The 16,314-nt window shown below is 37.4% G+C and overlaps 1 pseudogene; it reads right to left on the bottom strand.

Moving 5' to 3' along the window:
* Nucleotides 1-275: 275 nt before the first annotated feature.
* LOC100927635 lies at nt 276-16,049 on the bottom strand (annotated as a pseudogene).
* Nucleotides 16,050-16,314: the final 265 nt, after the last annotated feature.

The raw sequence follows: 16,314 nt of genomic DNA, 5'->3' as shown, positions 1-16,314 counted from the left end.
ATTTCTAATCAATAAGCATAATTATCACACATAAAAGTCTGTAACTTATAAAAATGTTTTGTTATACCAACAGCAAAGAACATACAGAAAGAAAAACACTAAATTTCCTTTCCTTTTTAAAAATGTTTGGGAATATATTCAAATGTCATACAGGTACAAATGTCACATAAACCAGGTAAAATATCTAGAGCACCTATTTTCTATTTTTAAAATTATATGCTACAAACATATAGAAAAAATCAATTAAGGTGCTTCACTTAGTATTTTCCCCATTCTATGGTACTTAAGATAAATATTATATAGTTTTATTCCCCATCATCTTCATGTTTCTCTTCTTCCTTTTCTTCTTCCTCCTCTACCTTTCTCTAGGAAGTTTTGCCTGTCCCCTCTGTACTATCAAATTTTCCTTTGGACTTAAAATCAGCAACATTCTTTTCATATTTTTCCTTCATTTTGCAGCCTTGTTGTATGGTTGCTTTTCATTCTCACTCACCGAGTTTGTTTATTAGTTTGTTTTTGCTACATCCCCAGCAAATATCCCAGGGTTTGTAGATTTTATCTTGAGGCAAAATTCTGAATAGGAAGAAGTCAGATGTGGCCATTTAGGAACATTTAGATCCTTCCTGCCCTCCACCCCCACTTTAGCTGGTCCATAATCCTTCATCTCTCTGTCATACTGCAATTTACCAGCCTTTGCCATTTCATCAGACTTGGATTTTTTCTTCTTAGACATATTCTTCCATGCTTCTGAACACTTCTTTGAAAATTCTTCAAAACTTACAGGAACTTCCAGACTTTCTTCTTATGTTCTTCATGGCATGATTGTACAAAGGAAGTATAAGTAGACATCCTGCCTTTTGGTTTCTTTGGGTCACCTTTGACTGTTTTTGGTGTGTAATTTTATGAGTCACTAATCCCTACTCCATGAATATTTGTTGAATTGTGACTCCAAATACATAGCTCTTCAGTCAGATTAAAAGTGTTTTCAGATAACTCTTTTCGGGGTTGAGGCAATGTTAAGGGTCCTAAGAAAATGGACATGATTGAATTTATAGGGTCTCCTAAAGAGAATGCTCCCAGATTGTTTTTGTATTATTATTTCTTTGTTGAAAAATGACATTATACCTAAACTTGCATTTTCTTTTCAAGATGCCCCACAGGGCAAAGTAGAATTGGTCTTGGCACACAAAAGACTGTCCTTCTCTTAGTATTGAGTGACAGCATCTTGCAGATGTGAGATGAGAATGAATGACTGATGGAGGAGATGCTAATAGGAAAAGGTCTTTGAATCATAGTGGGCAGGGCTGGTAATAGGTGGGGTATTAGATAAAAGGAGAGGGATACCCTAGAAAGGGAAGGAGGTAGTTCCTAAAGCTGAATAAGAGGGAGAAGATTATGGATAAGAAGGGAGGGGGGAGACTGAGAAGTTAGGATCTGGAAAGTTTTTTCTTTATAAACTCTGAATAGAGAATTCTAGACTATATCTGTTTCTTCTTTCCTTCAGGTCAGGACATGTAGCTGTGAGCTCATGTTTCTGGGAACCATCCTTGATTGGGAGAAAGTACAGCAGAAACCACCAAACTATGAGGCTCATCTCCTTTGGAGTTTCTATTTGGGGAAAACAATTTTGTTTCTACCCCACTCGACCCCATATGATGAGAATCAATATTTATCCTCTACCTATAAGAGAAAGGGGAAAAAATCAAAGGTATAAATAACAAGGAAGAGGCAAAGAAGGCACTTTCCCTGGGTGTACAAATCTGGGAGATGATGAAAGTCTATTTCCTATCTCAAGGGTGCCTTGCCAAGAAGATGAGGTTGTGAGGGGATACAAGTTTACGTTCTTGTCTTGGTTACCAAATTAGCTTGTTGTAGTAGTGTCAGAATATCAGCCTTCTGTCCACTTCCCCAACCCTTCCTTTTTACTCACTCCACCCACTTCCTCCTCCCTTGTTCACAGCTCTGTTACTTAGGGTCCAAAGACTAATAATCTGTGGAAAAATCCAGTCTGGCTCCACTTACCTTGCTTGCCTTATTTCACTTTCCTCACCTCCATATACAATATATTCCTGCCAAAGAGACCTTCTCTCTTCTCCCCACTCTTACCTTGCCCTCTCTTACTTCAAGGTATTTTTCTATTTTAGTCTTAATGGATAAAATTCAGTAATTTAGGAAGATCTGGGTTTGAATTCCCCAGCTCCTCCCCAAGAAATTTACTAGTTGGTTTATCCTGAGTAAATTTCTTTACCTCTTTGAATCTCAGTTTCTTCAAATATAAAATGGAGACAATGACAGCACTCACCTCAAAAGGTTATTTTGAGGCTCAAATAAGATAATATCTCTAGAACATTTTATAAATCTTTTAAAGCCATGGAAATGTGAGCCAATGTTATTATTATTATCTCCCCATTATTTATTTCAAGACTCAGTGTTTCCTCCTACATGAAGCCTTCCCTAATTTGTCACCTTTTCCCTGGTTCTCAAAAGTCTTTTTGGAACAGCTAGATAGTGCAGTGGATATAGTGATAGTCCGAAGTCAGAGAATTTAAGTTTAAACACGGTCTAAGACACTTAACACTGAATTATCTGTGTATCCTAGGCAAATCCCTTAACCCTCATTACTTCACCAAAATAAATTAAAAATGAAACAAAGGTCTCCTCTCTGGCTTCAGATTTCCCATTGTACTTCTCATAGTTCTTTGTATTTCCCTTTAGCATTCAGCATATTCTGCCTCAATTCTACTTTTTTGGATTCAAACCTTTATCTTCTCTCTCCTGCTATCCCCTTCATTTGTAAGCTTTGTGAGGACAGGGACTGTGTCCTTTTTCTCTTTGTATTCCTGGCACAGAGGGACCTCATTCATAGCAGGTGCTTTAATAAATTTCCTGTTGGATTGTTGAATTGAATTGTGGTGAGAACATTTGTGAAGGAATTACCTAAGGAAGTTAAAACTACTAAATCTTGCAGTGAACAAATGGATTGTCATCCAGATGTGTTTCATGAAGAGCCGACTTCAATAATACTCAGATAGATTGATGATCAAGAAAAACCAAGCTACACAAGAAATATAATTGTGCTTTTCCAAGGTGAAAAACACAGTGGGAAAGGCTCCAACCAATTTATTAGCATCTATTTTAAAGAACTGTGAATTAACTATCAACAGCTGCAGAGGGCAGTCTTATGACAAAGGCATAAACACAAAAGGCATCTATAAAAAGGCAGATCATCAAAGAATTGGCTAGTTGTTTGGGTTTTAAGGAAAGAACCTTTTTCTCTTCCCTAGATGATTTTTACGGGCCCTTTGAGCTCTGAGATCCTATGTTCTATGTTCTGATATAATTTGAAAACATATTTTTAAATAATGGGATTCTCAAAAATCTTTTCTAGCACCATAGTTAAACTTATTGAACATTCAGAATTGAATTCTAACGGTTATAAATAGGGAGCATTATGATCAACGTGAAACTTTTTTTTTTGGTAAGGAACAAATTCTGTCAATCACATGTTTATTTCCCCATCTCTCATGAGTACTGCCCAACTACAAAAGGTGTTCTCACCACTAATCAGCTTTCAAAAACCGGCCATCTCTTTTCCCTTAGTTCTACTTCTTTTTGTATGATAGCATTTGTCTCTTAGGTCTTGGGTTTGCCTCTGTGGACCATCTAATCAGATCATGACAGCCTCAAACCTACTAGGATAACTCCCTTTCCACTTCTTAATTTTGTCACTGGTTATACATTTCATTGATTTGACTCTAAGTCAAGGACATATTGTATAAAACTTGAATCGGAATGTTAATTTAAAAGGTGTTTGTTGCTTAAGTAGATTATATATGTGTCCATGCGGATCTTTCTAAATGCAGCTCATAGAGACATATGAATAGATGTATTTGGAGTTTCTTTTATCCCTCTTCTAAAGAGATTTTGATTCCTAAAAGGAGCCATGAGACTGGTCTACTCTGCTGTGCTCAGAGAAGGGATAATAGACTAAAATTATTTCTACATTGTGATTGTTCAGTCATTCAGTTGTATCTAACTCTCACTGACCCCATGACCATAGCATTCCCAGTCCTGCTTTCTTCTACTATGTCCTGATGTCTGTTCAAGCTCATGTTCTTTGCCTCCATGACACCATCAATCTCATCCTCTGCCATCTTCTTCTTTCACCATCAATCTTTCTCAAAATCAGGGTCTTTTCCAATGATTTTTATTTTCTCATGATGTGGCCAAAGTATTTAAGCTTCAACTTTAATATTTGTTTTTCCAAAGAAGAATCTGAGTCAATTTCTTTAAGTACTATACCTGGGATTCTCAAAACTCTTTTCTAGCACCATAGTTTAAAAATATTGATTTTCCACTAAAAGCTAGTAGAAACAATTAACAGCTTTAGAAAAATTATAGAATATAAAATAAACCTATATGTATCATCAGCATTTCTATATGTTACCAATAAAGCCCAGAAGCATTTCTTTAGAAAAAGAAATCCCATTTAAAATAACAGTAGACAATATAAAATATTTGCGAGTCTACCTGTCAAGTTGCAATGACCTTATATAAAAAATATATTATCTATTATATATCACATATATAATATATATTAATTTTTTTAATATTAAGCTTCAAGCTAGCTTTTATACTCTATGTTCAGCATCATAATAATGCAAGTCTACACTCCATCCACTGATACCAAAGAGGCTAAACTTGCTTAGTTCTGTGAAGACCTACAATATCTTCTAGAAATAATATTTTTAAAAATATATATCTTTTTTCCTAAATATTGCTAATCTAGGGAAAGTTATTTTTAGGTTCAAGTCAGTCTCCTTTGAGCTACCATATATTATCAAAGAAGGAGTATCCAGAGGCTTGATTCCCTTTACCCCAAATGCCAGTTACACAAAGACTATTATACAAAGTTCATAGCTAATAAACCCCATTTATACAAGTCTATTGCAAACAGAAATAGAGAAGCTATACACATTAGCATAAACTACAAAATAGTCAATGAGTACTCCCTATAGGAAAAAGTTATCTTAGACCAATGGAAATAGTCTCTGATCTCACCCAAAAAGAAATTGCTTGAAGTCTCTAATGCAGTAATTTAGAAATAGAGACATGCTCAAACTCTCACTCCTTGATTTCTTCTCAGAGTCTTTCTCTTTTTCCAGGATTCCTTCCAGGGACCTCTTCTTGAAGAAAGGCTGGAACCATGTATATCTTCTCTCTTTGCTCAAAACCATAAAAGAGAAAAGAAGCCCTCTACTTACAAGTTCTCACCAATTGCCCCTTTGCAAACACATGGCATGGAGTAATTATAGAAGAGTCTCATGCAAATGACTGGGTTATATGCCAAATAATAAAGTAAATAATATCTATGCATCCAGAATGGGTATCACTTCAGCTTTTATGATCTTCCTCAAACCAAGCGGTAATACCACTTCACACCTGGCAAGGCTTTACTTTGGGGTATTCCACTCATGGTAAAAACCTCCTGGTAGGTCAGTATTTAGTCTTCTTGGAGGCTGTAAATAAAGAGATTGAGAAGCTCCTGTTTCTCTCTCTTGAGGCAGTCTGAAATCTTTAAGAAAGTAGCATCTGGTCAATATTGATCTTTTGTCCATATGGCCACCATTTTGCTCCTCAGTTTCAAAGCTTTTCAAGTTGAAGTCTGAAATCTATTCCCCATGCTTCTACAATGAACACTCATTTAGTTTGTACCTCTACTTCTTTCATTGTACCATGTGTGTGTGTATGTGTGTATGAGAAAGTCTGTGTGAGTCTGTGTGTGTGTGTGTGTGTGAATCTGAGGAACACCTGAGAGGAGTGGTTTCCATTTGTCAGAGTCTCAACTTGTTCAGAAACTAAGAAAACATCCATTTCCTCTCTAATTATCTCTCTTACAGAATACTTTCCCCTCCATTGCTTTTCTTTATCTTTTGAAGTGATGTAGAGGATATCAGTGGTGGAGGTGATGTAATCAGGAGGATGTTGAGAAGTTGTTCTTAAGGTATCTGTAAGAAGAAAAGTTACCAAAGGTCTAAAACACATCTCAGACCTTATTAATGCTGAAGAATAAGTGAAGAGAACATCATCAACAATAATAGCAATAGTGATAATAGTTAACATTTATATATCACTTCAAAGTTGCAAAGTTCTTTGAAAATATTATCTCATTTTATCCTGTATAGTTGTCATTTATCAGTTGTGCCTGACTCTTTGTGACCCCATTTGGAATATTCTTGGGAAAGACACTGGAGCAGTTTGCCATTTCCTATTCTAGTTCATTTTACAGATGAGAAAACTAAGGCAAACAGGTTTAAGTGACTTGCCTGGGGTCACACAGTTAGTTATATCTGAGGCCAGATCCTAACTCCAGACCCAGTATTCTAGCCACTCTGCCATTTTGCTGTTCTGTGTTATCCTTCCATTTACTTTAAGAGGTAGTGAAAAGGGGATCCTGAAACTCTGAAAATCCTAGAAGGAGAAAATCTCCTTCAACTCTGCCTCAATAAGGGACTCTGCCCCAAGGGACAAACAATTTCATCCTTATTATCTGGGTGGGGTCGGTTCAGAACTGAAACTCATTGAATTCAATTCAAATTCTAGCTCAAGCTGAAACCCAGCTAGGAGCCAACTTGGGACTCCACCCATAAGCCCCCTTCAGCTTGTAGCCAAAGCTCTCATTATAAAAGAGCCAAACTAAAACCCTCTCTTTGCAGATGTTCCAAACATGACAAGCTCCATGTTTGGTATGCCAAGGGCCTCTGTCCACTGGAATACTCTTTCCAGTGCCATCCCCTCCTTATCCTCACCTATTTCCCTAACCAGACTTTATGCCTCTCTGTTGGGATTTTTAACCTTACTTCCAATCCCCATAATAAACCTCTTTTATCAATCTATATTTTTGGGTCTGTAAATTCCTTTACAGAGAACCTCTGTGCCACCAGAAGAGAGTCCCCAAAACTCCCTACCCTTGTGCCAAATCCCAAAGGGGTGCAGGGGACCCAAACCTCTCCATTTGGTTCCCTGAACCCCAAACCTGTCATGAAACCTTATCATTTAACTCCCTGATCACCAGAAATCCTAATATCATTTTGGTTCCTTAAATCTAAACCTCATCAGTAGGTACTATTTTCATTCCCATTTCATTTTTAAAGAAATAGAAACTAAACAAATTCCCCATCGTCACATAGGTAGGAAGTATCTAAGGTCAGTTTAGAACTCAGATCCATAGTTTCACTATGCCATCTAGCTGTCTACTGTAAATGCCTTCTTCATGTATAGATAAAATGTTATGGGTATGACCATTAAGCATCATTTTGAGCAAAGGAGGTCCAGCTACCTATCACTCATACAGGGAACTTCAAGTATATTAGGGGAACTGATTCTTCACGCCTTCTATAGGACTTCAGGGCTAACAAATTACTCCTTTTCTGGGGCATGACTTTACTTTGAAAACACATGCATTCTTTCTTCTAACTAGGAGAAGGAGAAAAATGGCTACTTGCCTTACTTGGTTTAGGCAATGGCTTTTTTTTCCCATTTCCTAGTGAATATCTTTATGGGTCCTGAGTGATTGCACATTAAAAGAGAGAGAGAGAGAGAGAGAGAGAGAGAGAGAGAGAGAGAGAAAGAAAAAGAGAGAGAGCTAATACTCTTTCTATCCTCTGAAATTGTCTAGTTCTGGCCCTAAGCTCAGCTCTTATTTTTGAGGAAACATACTTTCCAAGATCCATGAGAAAGAGGGAGCCTTTCCAAAATCTTATCAAGCTACAGATATTAATTAAGTATAGTCAGAATCACTGGCCAATATTTTTTTTATGGAAGGTAAATAAAATCTAAATTGGATAAGAGATAAGCAAGTTTGTACACAACCAGCTACTTTAACCAGTAGCCAAAATGGAGAGAAGTAGTATTCTCTAAGAAGCAGAGGGCGTTACTGGCTCCTGGGAGGCTAATTTCTCCCAGGAGGAACAGAGAAGGAAATAACCACCTGTCATTAAGCCAGGAAAATGTCTCTCTCTCTCCTACCCCTGGAGGCATATTCCTGGCTCTCTCACTGGAGCCTGGCCACCAGACAGGATCAGTCCTGTCCCATCAAACTATGATCTGGACTTCTTCTCCCAGCCATGGTGCTACTTCATGTTAGCTGTTCTTATGGCTTATCTTACAGCAGCTGTTCCCCAAAGCATCTCCCCATTTGTGATTGCATTCTATTTTTTCTTTCTGCCAGACAGAAATCTGGAAACACCTTGGGAGTCTGAACACTAAGTCTTCTCCTTCCCTAAAAGTCTCTTTGCCTTTTGTGGGTGTGACCAAAGTTGGAATTACATTTGAAGCAGCTAAACATACTATAATAACCCCCTGAATACATGGAAGATATTGGCAAGGAAAAGAAAGAGGGTCACATATTTCCCTGAACAAAATTGACTAAAATATGTAGAGAATAAACATCCCATCACGCGTTGTTTGTTGATGATAAAAACATATGAAACACTGCCTTAAAGGGTTCCTTCTAGCAAAGTGTCTCCTGCCCATACATCAAGATCATTCAAGATTCCTTGAATGATTTAACGTTGCAGGTGAGACATAAAGCTTGCTTAAGGTGTTTGTCATTGTGATGAAAGTCATATAACATATATGCCAAAGTGAAGAAGTAGATGGTGAGGTCCTCCAAAAGCTTCTGCTTGCAGATGATGTCATGCTGGGTTGTATCAAGCCCCAGAATATTGCAAAACATCTTATAAGTCAGAAAAAAAAGACAAAAAATTGACTTAAATAATTACACAAAGCAAATAAAAGAGTAACAGCAATATTGTAAGATAAGCAACTTGTGAATGACATAACTATTCTTTCCAGGGCAACTCTGAAGGACTTATGATGAAAAATACTATCTATACCCAGAGAAAGAACTGATGGTGTCTGAGTGCAGATTGAAGCATCCTTTTTGGTTTTACTTTCTTTATTCTTCTTTATTTTTTTAGTCTGTGTTTTCTTTCACAACATAACTGTTATGGAAATATTTTGCATGACCAGACATGTATGACCTACATTGAATTGCCGTATTCACAATAAAGTGGGGGGAGTAGGGACAGAGGAAGGGAAAGAATATAAAAGTCAAAGTTTTAAAAACAAATGCCAAATTTTTTTTATGTAACTGAGGGAAAATAAAATACCAAATAAATTTTAAAAAGAAAAAAGAAAAAGTAGATGACGAATATATGTTGACCAGATTATAACAAGCCACTTAGGGGGACTACCTATAGGACTTTTCCATCTCTCTCTCTATCTGTCTTGCTTACAGAAATATATTTGTATTTAAGTCCACAAATTTGTCTATGTTACATATTATGGGTATATATCTATATAGGGGACAAACTAAACCTAGAGTTGAATAAAAAAAAGAAAGTTTATTGGATTGCCTTCAGGAAATTGAAATGTTCTTTCAATAATTCCAAATTTCTTACAGCAGTGAAGGTCTTTTTAATACTGACATTCTACTGATGTTCATGACTGTAAACCATGGAACACAAGAGCCTCTGAAGAACTATAAATGAATTTCATACAAAGAGCAATGGATAAGGCAGAAGATAGCTATGAGCAAGAAGAGGAATAAAGTATGTGATCAGAATATATGATAGGAAAAGATTGGCTGGTCAGGTGATGTGGAAAGGGCAAAAAATGACAACTGCTCCATTGCGAGTCCTCAAGATGTCAGGAGAAAATGAGGAAAAGCTCTATCTAATATTTTGAGGTGTATCTCCTCACAGAGGGTGATAAACTGATAGGAAATTAAAACCTATACACAAAGGATAGAGATATATTTTGATTTGTGTCACTGAAGGGAGCATCCAAATTAATGAGACCATCAATCCATTTGAGTAACCCATACTCAGCATCTAAGATTCTGGGTTTACAAGGGCCAGTTCTAATGTTGGGGGTGACCTCTCCTCAAATCTTACTTCTTTGATTCATTTTCCACCTACCTCACATTCCTTTTGGAAGGAAATCTTAGAATATAGTTCAAAAAGAGATTATATCTAGATTTTTCCCAGATGTAAGTAAAACAAGCCACAAATTCAATTGCTTTCAGTCATGACTGACTTTCTGTGACTTCCTTTGTGATTTTCTTGGCAAAGACACTGGAGTGGTTTGCCATTTCTTTGTCCAGTTCATTTTACAAATAAAGAAATCAAAGCAAACGGGGTAAGTGGCTTGCCCAGGATCACACAACTAAGAAGTATCTGAGGTCAGATTTGAACTCAAGTCCTGCAAATTCCAGACTCATCCCCTATTTTACTGCACCACCTTATTTCACCCCAAAGAAAATGAAGAAAACCCATAAAGGATTTGTATAGAGAGAGACATAAATGACTCCTAAGTAATCAGTACTTTTCTCTTCCCTCTTCAGTGAGATTTTCCTTCTTTGCCAAGGTCTTATAGTACTCCAGATTTATAGCACCACCCTGTGATTAGGACTCTTTTTTGAAGGAAAATAAACTTGAGCACTGTAGAAAGTCAACCCTCCCAGACATTATGGTGGTTCCCACTTTCACCCCAGGGATGGTGGCTGTTTTAAGTGCTTGCATTCACCCTGGAAAGAAAATGAAATCGGGGTTTATAGAGGGACAATCAACCATCTTATCATCTTACTAATCTTATTACCAAGCTTTTTGAATAACTCATAATAGGTAAATTTTTTTCTCTTCTATATAAAATTCAGTTCTTTGTTGATTTGCTGGGCTTCAGAGCCTCATACATGATACTCTTCACCCTCATGGTATTTCTACCATGTTTAATATATATTGGACTACCTGCCATCTAGGAGCGGGGATGGAGGAAGAGGGGGGGAAATCAGAACACAAGGTTTTGCAAGGGCTAATGTTGAAGAATTGTAGAATTGTCCACTCATATGTTTTGAAAAATAAAAAGCTTTAATAAAAAAAGAGAAATAAGTACTGCTCATAAATTTCCACTTCTCCCAAACAAAGGCTGGCTTTCTGAACTCCCAAGGAACTCAATAATACCCATGAAATTCATTCTCTCACTAAGGCTGGGTCTAGACACTCAGAATTCTGGTACACGGGGCACAGAAGCAATCAATTCCCCATCAACACCCTGGATACTGTCATTTTTTTTGAGCAAAAAGGCTTCTATTACTAGATCTGTGGGGGCAGAGGGAGGGAAGTTAGTTGATTTCTGGAAGATTGCCTGTGTGCAGCAGTTACTTCCCAGGAACCAAAGCCTATCTTCAGGTCACTGGTCTTTGACCTATATTCAGCAATCTCAGGATCTTTCCAAAAAGGAAAAGGCTATTCTCTAAAGACTCCCTTTTATAAAAATTAGGCCTAACCAACAGATTGACTCTGACCCACAACGGAGTCAATTCATGCCTATTGATCCACAATAGCCCAAACCAATCATTTCTTCCCCAAGAGATTTCCCAAGAAATAAGACTTAAAAAGTAAAGTGGATATTCTATGAACCTGTCAAGTTAATTGTATGAATCAAAATATGTTTTCTGCTATAAAACAAGATTTACAAAAGCCTGCCTGTCCCCTTCTCATCACCTTAATCAAGGATTCATATACACTTGTGTCTGGAGGGATGGATGGAGAGATAGATAGATAGATAAGTAGATAGGTAGATAGATAGCTTATTTTTGCAAAGATTTTGCAGAAATGGGAAAGTAGGTTTGTAAGTAGGTTAGCTGATTTTTTTCTCTGTCTTCTTTTTGGATATTAATAATATCCTCAATTTTTTTGCAACTGTTAGAATTGTCTTAGGAAGATTCTGAAGATCACCTGACAAGATAATATACTGGACATTGAGTTTTTTTTTTCCTCAAGTTATACTTCCAAGTATTCAAACTCTATTACAGAGAGGACAGTTCTGATGGGCTGGCCACATTATTCAAATGTCAAATGTACATTTGCTTAAGGGACCTTTTTATAGAGAATTCACACAAAGATAGTATTTACATGGAGGTCAGAAGAAGCAATAGGACAGTCTCAAGTTTTTTCTGAAGAACTTTCGAATCAATTGAGAGTCATGGAGTGCTGTGCTTTATGAGCAAAGCAGATTTTGCAGTAGCTCAAAAGAAATGCCCAAATATAGAGCTATCTCCTCTCCAAATGTTCATGTGGACTAATTGTGACTAACCTATAAGAGAGCCTTCCAGTCCTGTACTGGTCTGTCTTTTTGTCTCTCTTCATGAAGGACAGCAACCTTTCTCCCCTCTTTCAGATGTCTTAGAACCGATCTTTCAATGTCTTCCAAATTGTTGTCTATTCTTGCTGTGTAGGTTTGGTCCAATCGAGTTGCTGTTTCTGTCTTAATTTTCCTTAGTGTCATTTGTATTTCCTTACAGCGAATTAAGGACTATAATGTTAGAGTTCAAATGTGGTGATTCCACTATTCTTGATAAAGAGAAGAGTTTGATACAGTAATCTGGGTAGATCTTTTTTCATTTTTCATCTGTTTGCTGTGTTTTTCCTAGTATTATACTTAAATATTTTGGCTTCATTCATTGAGTTTCTCATCAGGCTTACTGTAAATCTGTAAACGTTTATAGATGAGTGTATTCATTTTTAAAATAATTTTATTTATTTTAATATCCTTTTCTTTTTCTAAGTTTGAGTTCCAAATCCTCTTCCTCCTCACCCTATATCCTACTCACTGAAAAGGCAAAAAATATAATATAAATTATACATGTGAAAACATGCAAAACACATTTCCACATTAGCCATACTTCCAAAGAAAAGCAAGAAAAATAAAAAAGAGAAAATTCTACTTCAATTTCCATCAAGGTTCATCAGTTCTCTGGCTGAAGGGGGATAGAATTTTTTCATCATGAGTCCTTTGGAATTGTCTTAGATTATTGTAGTGAGCAGAATAGCCAAGTCTTTCACAATTAATCATAATTATATTATTGTTACCGTATCCATCAGTCTTCCAGTTCTTCTCAGTTCACTTCACATCAGTTCATTTGTTATCCCCCCCCCACCTTTGTCATTTCCTACAGTACAAAAGTATTCTATCACAATCATATGTTTCAACTTGTTCAGCCATTCCCCAACTGAACATTCCTTTGATTTCCAATTCTTTGCCAGCACAAAAAGAGCTGGTCTAAAGACTTTTGTAAATATTGGTCCCTTTCCTATCCTTTTCCTTTCTCTTTGATCTCCAATAGTAGTATTTCTGGGTGAAAGAATATGTACTGTTTTATAGCCTTTTGGACACAATTTTAAATTTTTTTCTGGAATAATTGGACTAGTTCACTTCTCCACCAGCAGTTAGAGGCAGAGATTCTCTGTTAGAGGTGGTACAGTAGATGGAGTGCTGAACTGGGAGTCAGAAAGACCTAAGTTCAAATTCAGCCTCACACATTTGTTGTCTGTATGAATCTGGACAAAACGTCTATTTTAGTTTCCTTAGCTGTAAAATGGAGATTAATAATAGCACCCAGTTCTTTCTTTTTGTTGTTGTTGCTGAGTCATTTCAGCCATGTATGACTCCCTGTGATCCCATTTGGGAGTTTTCTTGGAGTTTTGCCACTTCCTTCTCTAGTTAATTTGACAGATGAGGAAACTGAGGCAAACAACGTAAAGTGACTTGCTCAAGAATGCACAAATAGTAAGTATCTGAGGTCAGATTTGAACTCAAGAGGAATCTTTCTGATGCCAGACCTAGTACTTTTATCCAAACTTCTTATAAGGATCAAATGAGATAGTACTTCTGAAGCATTCAGCATAGTGCCTGACACAGTAGATTTTACTAAATGTCATTTTCTTCTTCCTTATCCTTTCTCCTCCAGTGTCATTGAGGATATCCTAAGTGGCCCACAAATAGAAGTGGGATGAGTAACAATTCCAGATGCTCTTAGTTATGGATAACATTGTTCTCATTGCATCTAGAAAACTAGAAAACATTACTGAGAAGGGTCTAACAATCCACCCAGGAAAAACCAAATAAGTGAAGAAATTGGATTTATCCAGATTGTGACAAGCAGTTTTCTACTGAGTTAGCCCATTAGTACATATGTCTTTGACAGGTGCTACAAATAGACAATGAGCTGGGCCAAAAACTGACGAGAAGGAAGAGAGTGGGCTAGATTGCATTTGAGAAGCTAAATGGTGCTTAAAATGATGCTAAGTTCCTCCTTGACACAAACCCTCTTATTTTTAACACCAACAGTCTTCCAATGTTACTGCTGGGCTGCAAATCATGGGACATCAGAAATGCCAAAGAATGAATGTTGTGGAGGGTCCAAAAAACCACAGGGAGACTTGTGGATATAAGGAGCTTGTAGTATCTCTTACCAGTGATGAATAAACTTAAGAAGTCACATGAAAGAACCCCAGGAAATGTACAATTGGAAAAGATGTGGCAAAGGTGCAGGATAATGATGGACATCCCGGTGGCTGCCCTAGTACTTTCTGAAATCTAGAAAAATCTAGACTGAGAGTCTTTAGTTGTTTTATGTGTCTTAGACTCCTTTGTCAGCTATAGAAATCTAAGGACTCCTCAGAATAATGTTTTAAGTGTGAAAAATAAAAGATATCAGATTATAAAGGAAATCATTTCTATTAAATTGAAGTATAATTTTTTTCCTGTCCAAATTCACAAACCCATTGACCATAGTTTAAAGACCTTTGATCTAGAGGATCTTCTAATTCAAAGATAAACCAGAATGGATCATCTTTGGAGAATTTATGGAAGGGAATAAAAACAAATGGTACAAGAGAAGAAGGTATCTTATGCACCTGTGGAAGTGGCATCCACGACAGAGATCAAAGATATTTTCAAGTAGAAGAAAATTATTCTCTGCTATCAACAATCCAAGCTTAGTTACTAAGCTCACTAAAAGTGAAGGGATATGGGAGACAGCTCTGCCCCTCCAAGTCCTGTAGCTTCATTCCCTCAGGGAGCACCATTCATTGTGGGAGCAGGGGGAAAGCTCCCAGCACGGGCCACACTGGCTACATTAATCTTGGCAGGTTCCAAAGCTTCCTTCCTGGAGCAAAGGAGAAATCTCCCAATGAGCTCAGATTTCACCAGTGAGGAGTTTGCACAGAAGGTTTTGACTAGGGGATTTGCATAAAGCCAGGTCTATCTTTGGAAGCTGGCTAGAACCCAGGGATCCAGGCTTGGGGAGGGAGGACAATATTCTTTCCATAGCCACGACTGACATTCACTGGAGTTTGTTTTCACTGTGAATCTTTCACAGGAATTCCTACATATAACACCAGAGTCTTTGAGGCCTGAACATTTTTTTTCAAACGGAAAAAACTGGGTCAAGCAATGACCATGAAACCAAGGTTTCAAAAGCCTTTCCATCACCCCTCCTTTTTTTTCTTACTCCTTTAGAACTTGTCCAAAATTTTCCTTCTCAGTTGATATTTCTCCTTTTGAACTGTAGCCCAAAGGTGAAGAATGTTGGGCAAGTTTCTTTGTAGATGGGTGGAGTTGTTTTTGAGCATGATGAGTAAGGGGGAAAAGTACTAGCAGCCCTATAAGTGGTTCAGTAGAGTAGAATGAAAGCCAGATTGGAAGTTAGGAGACCTGGATTCTAGTCCTGGTTCTCCCACTGACTTTCTGGATGATCTTGAGCAATTTCTTCACATTTTCGAGCCTCAGTTTCCCCATTTGAAATGATATTCCCTCACCCTTATAGAGCAATTTGAGGTCTATCTGCGATTTCCTTAACTCAACCTAGTGAAATGGGTATTAGCAAGTTGAGGGTTTGGACTGGGTAATGTCTAAAGGTCCTCCTAGGATTAACCATCTTGGAGGAAACAGAGCTGGGATCTGAATTCAGGTTCTCAGATTACAAATGCAGTGTTCTTTCTATGGCAATGCCAGTCCTCATCCTGTTGTCTTTTTAGAAAATTCAGATTGACACACAGACCAGTGAATAATCAGGCTTTTCTGTTTTGACCCAGATCTTCCCCACCTTGCTCATTAATTAATTCTTCAGATCCAGAGATCTTCACCTCATAACGTTTAATAGTTAAAAGTTGGAATCCTTTCATGCTCCCATAATGCCTCATGGTGAGATTGGCTTGAACATTTATTAAGTGTCTATAGTGAATTCAAACAGAACATAGAACCATCTCTCCCTCAGCACACTCTGCCCTCATCCAGACTAGATGAGGCAGTAAGGCGGCAGTGAAGAGATCAAAGGATTTGTTGTCAGGAAGATCTGAATTCAAATCCTAACCTAATCCCTACTGGCTCTGTAACCCTTGTAGGGCAATTCTTAACCTCTTTTGCTTCAGTCTCTGTATCTCTAAAAGGGGAATGACAATAGCATCT

The sequence above is a fragment of the Sarcophilus harrisii genome, chromosome 2 (assembly GCF_902635505.1).
Source record: "Sarcophilus harrisii chromosome 2, mSarHar1.11, whole genome shotgun sequence".
Lineage (NCBI taxonomy): Eukaryota > Metazoa > Chordata > Mammalia > Dasyuromorphia > Dasyuridae > Sarcophilus > Sarcophilus harrisii.
The sequence above is the reverse complement of the archived record's forward strand: the minus strand, read 5'-3'. Positions and strand labels throughout refer to the sequence as shown.